This window comes from Euphorbia lathyris, chromosome 10 (assembly GCF_963576675.1).
Source record: "Euphorbia lathyris chromosome 10, ddEupLath1.1, whole genome shotgun sequence".
Classification (NCBI taxonomy): domain Eukaryota; kingdom Viridiplantae; phylum Streptophyta; class Magnoliopsida; order Malpighiales; family Euphorbiaceae; genus Euphorbia; species Euphorbia lathyris.
In genome coordinates, this window is record NC_088919.1 from 31,701,790 (window position 1) to 31,707,090 (window position 5,301).

Below are 5,301 nucleotides of genomic sequence, written 5' to 3' on the forward strand. Positions count from 1 at the left end.
TGTCGATTTTTAAAGATAAAGTGCTAATCGTATCTCTTGTTTGATTTTGATAATTATTTATACGATATTGATTAGCATTTGCATTATTATTATTATTACCGTCTTTCCAGTTAAAGTTAGGATGATTTCTCCATCCAGGATTATAAGTATTAGAATAAGGATTAGTAGTTTGGTTTTGTCCTTGGACAAAATTTACCTGTTCTATCTCATTCATACCTTCTTAATCAATGTCTCTCTGGATCGGATCATTAGGATCGCATGGTGCCATAAATTTATCAATTTTGTGCGATCAGAAAATTGGGCTTGTAACATTGCTACAGGATCAAGATTCATTACACCTTTAACCGATGATGTACATGAGGATGATGGTTTCGCCGTTGGTATATGTCCACGCTCTGCGGGCCACATACTGCTGTTGATTGCCATTTCCTCCAAAAGTTCTCTTGCTTGGGCGGACGTCTTCTTCATAAATAACCCTCCAGACATAGCATCTAATGAACCTCTAGTCGTAGGATTTAATCCATTATAGAATGTCTGCATTAAAAGTGCATCTGGCAATTGGTGGTGTGGGCATAAACGTTGAAGTTCTTTAAAACGTTCCCAAGCTTCATAAAGAGTTTCATTATCATTTTGTGTAAAAGATGTCAACTCTTTGATGACTCTTGCGGTTTTTGCTAAGGGAAAATATTTTTGTAAAAATGCTTGGGCTAATTGGTCCCAAGTTTCAAATGTTGCAGCAGGCATAGAAGTTAACCAAATTTTTGCCTTATCCTTCAAAGTGAAAGGAAAGAGGCGAAGTTTGATTGCTTCGGCTGTTACATCAGTAATTTTAAAAGTGTCACAAATTTCTAAGAAATTTGTCAAATGTGCATTAGGGTTTTCGTTAGGCAATCCGTAAAACGTTACGTTGTTTTGCAACATATTAAGCAAAGCAGGCTTAATTTCAAATTGATTTGCGTTTATACGGGGTCTAACTACACTATTAGTTACACCGGCCATTCCTGGCCTAGCATAATCCATAAGTGTCGGTGGATCGGCCATGATTTCTGGCTGGACTACTTTGGTTTTTAAGGGTGTTTTGTCTTTGTTTTTGTTATTTTTCTTGTTTTTCTTAAGTGTGCCCGAATTTCGCGAACTGCGCATGAACTTGAAATTGTTACACGAGCCAAACTACCTTCAAAACAAAATTGAAAACAAAATGTGTTATATAAACTGAAAAATAAATAAAATATAAAAATTGTATAAAAATAATGTATAAACCTATATTCGAAAATAAAATACAAAAAAAAAAATTTGTCAAAAATTTTGGCGTATCCCCGGCAACGGCGCCAAAAACTTGTTGAACGATTTCCGCAAGTGCACGGTTTCGCTTGTAGTAATAAAAATATCGATCCCACAGGGATACGTTTTTTAACGAAAAACTTATTTTTGAATTATTAATTTCGAACTTGTTGGATTTATTATTAAATGTAAATGAAAAGTGAAAATTGGATTAATTGAATTTAGGAAATTTATTTGATTGAATTTGTGAACTTTGAGTATTTGAAAATGCTGGAATAAGATTATGTATTTAGAATAGATCGATTATTAGAAAGATCTTCTGATTTTAAGGATGAATTTTACAAAACATGAACATTTAGAACTTATTAGAAAAATGAATGAATTTGTTCATTTGCATTAAGCAAAGAAAACAACTTAAACTTTGTATTATTATGATGATGAAATAAATGACGGAACCTCTAATTAATTGGCTTTGAACGCGACAAAACCCTTTCGGGATAGTTGCCCTTACTCAAATTAACACTCTTTCGAGATGATAATTTGCCTAAGTGTTCAACAAAGTTTCCTTGTAATGATTTTGAATTCAAGTGCATATTAATGAAAACACCAGCCTCACTTATATTGGATTGGTTACCATAAGTGCTGCATAACGATTTGTCGAATAGAACGGACTTTATTAGATGAAATATAAATTGATACAAGTTTACAGAGAATAAGGAGCATCGAGTTCTTCGAGGGCGTGCAAGTGAAGGGCTTGATCGGTTCCGCTTCCTTGGGTTTCCTAGGAGGTTGTCAGGCTCGGGGGCGAACACTTTACTCAATCTTCTCGCTGTAACTTCGTAATAGGGATTCGGTCGGCCACTACCATGATGCAAACTAAAACTGGAACAATGTCTAAACGCTACTGAGTTGTAATTAAACTATAAACAATATGTGTACCTCATCTTGTTTTGTACAGAATCTAATTTCTAACTCTCGAAATGTTTTTACTTAGAACTTCGACATAAGTTCTACGCTCTGATTTCTATATCTATATTATAGCATTTCATTACACTTTTTCTCAACATCAACTCTTTATTTATAGATGTTGAAGGGTTGTGTTTGAAGTGATGTATCCGTTGGTTAAGAGTCGTGTCCGTTGTGAAAGGACGTCTTTATCCACTTGAACGAACGCGTTTCTTGGATTTTCAGCATGTGTTAAATGCTCTTGGTGAATTTCTGCACTTACCGAGGATAGTAATCCGCGGCCGTGAATGACGTAGCACTGAGCTGAGTGACGGACGAAGGGGAGAAAAGGTTATACTACACGTGTCACGGCCGCGGGTCTGGGATCCACTGTCGCGGCCCAGCAGGTTTTCTTACTTCTTGCTTTCGTTCGTGTCCTCGACTTGGCGCTTTCGATTTACGTCGTCTTTGACTCCTTTTGTAGGGCTTTTCTTCTATTTTAGATCCTTTTTCGTTCCTATTTGGATTTTACCAAATATTCAAGTACCTTGCAAGAAAGAAAGATATTCGAAAGTAAAAGTAATCTAAACAGATATAAATAACACAAATTCGTAATAAAAATGATGTAAATGTTAAGGATATTTTAGGTATATTTTGGGCTTAACAGCTTCCTTCCGATAAATTGATTTCATCTATTTCTTTTATCCTTGATCTTGTGTTGATTAATTAGAGGCAATCTATTTTGGTTGCTACTCAACGGTTGATTCTAACTTAATCTTCCTGTGTTTTATTTTGTGCTTGGGAACTCGGAGAAGAGTTGTGGGCACTTCATTAACAACGGTAGATTGATCATCAAAAGGTAATTCTTCTTATCCCTCTTTATATGAAATAACGATTAAAGGATTCTAGGGTTAATGGAAATAGGTTAAAATTTTTATATTTCCGCTGCTATACCTTAGCCTAATTTCCAACACTATCTCTACTAGACGCCACTACTTAGGGGAAAGTGTACCCCGTCGTATCAAGTAATAATCCGGTTAAGACCGGGTATCGAATCCACGGGATTTATAACTACAAGTATTAGACGACTCGGTTTTATACGTTATCTAGGCGGTGAATACTTTGAGTTGATTCGGGGAACAACTACAAACTACTCCTAACTACGGTTGAGACAAATTTATATAACAAAAACTCTACGAAATGATGCGGATGGCGATAAGTTATAAATATGACAAACAATGACTCCCAATATATATACGGTTAACGATTTACTCTTGCAATGACGACTACGTGTAGTGTAACCAACCCGTGAAGTACTTAGACTACGTGGTTCCTAGTCAAGGCGTGTCTAATGCTCGGGATCAGAAATTAGGGCCCGTAAGTTCCGTGGCTTGTCAATTCCTACGGTTTCCGGAGCGTCACTTCTGGTAAGGCAACACCTATATGAATCCCTAAAGATAGCCCGAATGGCGTCGGAAATCGCGTTCTCCTACACAATAATCAATTACGAGTATCAAAACAAGTAACAAACATCAACACATATATAGAAAAGAAGATTATGAAGCATAAATTATAAATATGGAGAATGTAAGTATGAAATACAACCAAGCCTAGTACATAGGAAGAGTACAAGCTAATTAGCAAGTGAAAGGGAAGAATCCACCCTCGGAACTAGCTAACCGGACTCAAGGCCGTCTCTTAGGACTTGAAGGTGGAACTTTCGAGCTTGGTGAATGGAGGTGGAACGGTACTTTGACAGAAATGCCGGAATCAACGAACAAGCTCTCAAGGTGATAGAGTTTTGCTAACTAAAATCTGAATCTAAAACTAAAATAGCAAGAACTTAAAAATATAAAACTTGTCTATCAAAAGAGGTATATAAGATGAGTGCTAGTCACTCTTATTTATACACATCAAGCTAGGGGCAAAATCATAATTTCACAAGGTACAAGCATGGAGCAACATAGCCTTCAATAATTTCCTGCATGTGGACCTAAATCGGATCTTGTTGTCTCAACTATGCCCCGCGTATATTGATGTACGCCGCGCGTGCTTGAGCTCCTATCTTAAAAGAGCTCGAAATACACCATTTACGCCCTACGTATCCTAAAACACGCCTCGCGTACCGATGGTTGACTTAGGAGATAATGCAGTCCGACTTTCACGCGGGGCATACAAGTGGGGATGCGCGGCGTGAAACGCCTTGGAATTGTGTTTTTGGGGCAGAAGCGTGGATACGCGGGGCGTGCCGAATGGGGCGTCCCACGTGATCCAGGTTTCAGGCCGCTTTTTTGAAGTAGAGAGTGGATTACGTGGGGCGGGCCGAAGGGGGCGCTCCGCATAATCCTTATTTTAGGTTTGGAAGAATATAAAACGGAAATGTACGGAATGGGAAAACGGAAACATAGGGATATATTAAAAATAAAACATAAAAGCAAGAAAAACATGATAATTACAAAAACTAAAATGGGATGATTTTTTCTCCCCTTTTTTTATTTATTTTATTATTATTATTATCATTTTGGCTCATGTGATTAATTGAGGGGTATGGGGAAATGAAAAGAAGAAGTTTGGGAAGAGTGAGATGTGAAAGGAAGCTTGGGAAGAGTGAGAGATGATTGAGAAAGACAAAAGTTTGTATTGGGAAGTGAATGAATGTGGGGAATGAAAGATGATTAATGTATTTATTATTATTATATTAATATTAATATTATTATTATTATTTTATATATATATATATATTTTATTAAAATAAAATTAGAGAAGAAATACAAAAAAGAAAAAAAAATAAAAATAAAATTTCAACCCGTTGCGGCCGGCGGGCGTCGCTCCGCGACGGTGCCCAGCGCTGCCTGCCAGCGTTGCACGCCCCGCGTGCCGCAGCCCCTGGGGCTTTAGCAGCGCTTGCCCGCGGAGCGTGCTGCCGCGCGCTCGGCGTGCCGCAGCCCCTAGGGCTGTGGTAGCGCTTGCGCGCCCCGCGTGCCGCAGCTCCTAGAGCTGTGGCAGCGCCTGCGCGCGGAGCGCCCCGCGTGCCGCAGCGGCCAGCAGCACCTCCTTTTTTTATTATTTCATTTT

The 5,301-nt window shown here is 38.2% G+C and overlaps 1 non-coding gene across 1 annotated transcript; it reads left to right on the top strand.

Moving 5' to 3' along the window:
- The first annotated feature begins 556 nt into the window (after positions 1-556).
- On the top strand, positions 557-663 carry LOC136210279 (small nucleolar RNA R71). Its single transcript, XR_010677985.1, has one exon. It is a non-coding gene; the product is annotated as a small nucleolar RNA R71 (small nucleolar RNA).
- Positions 664-5,301: the final 4,638 nt, after the last annotated feature.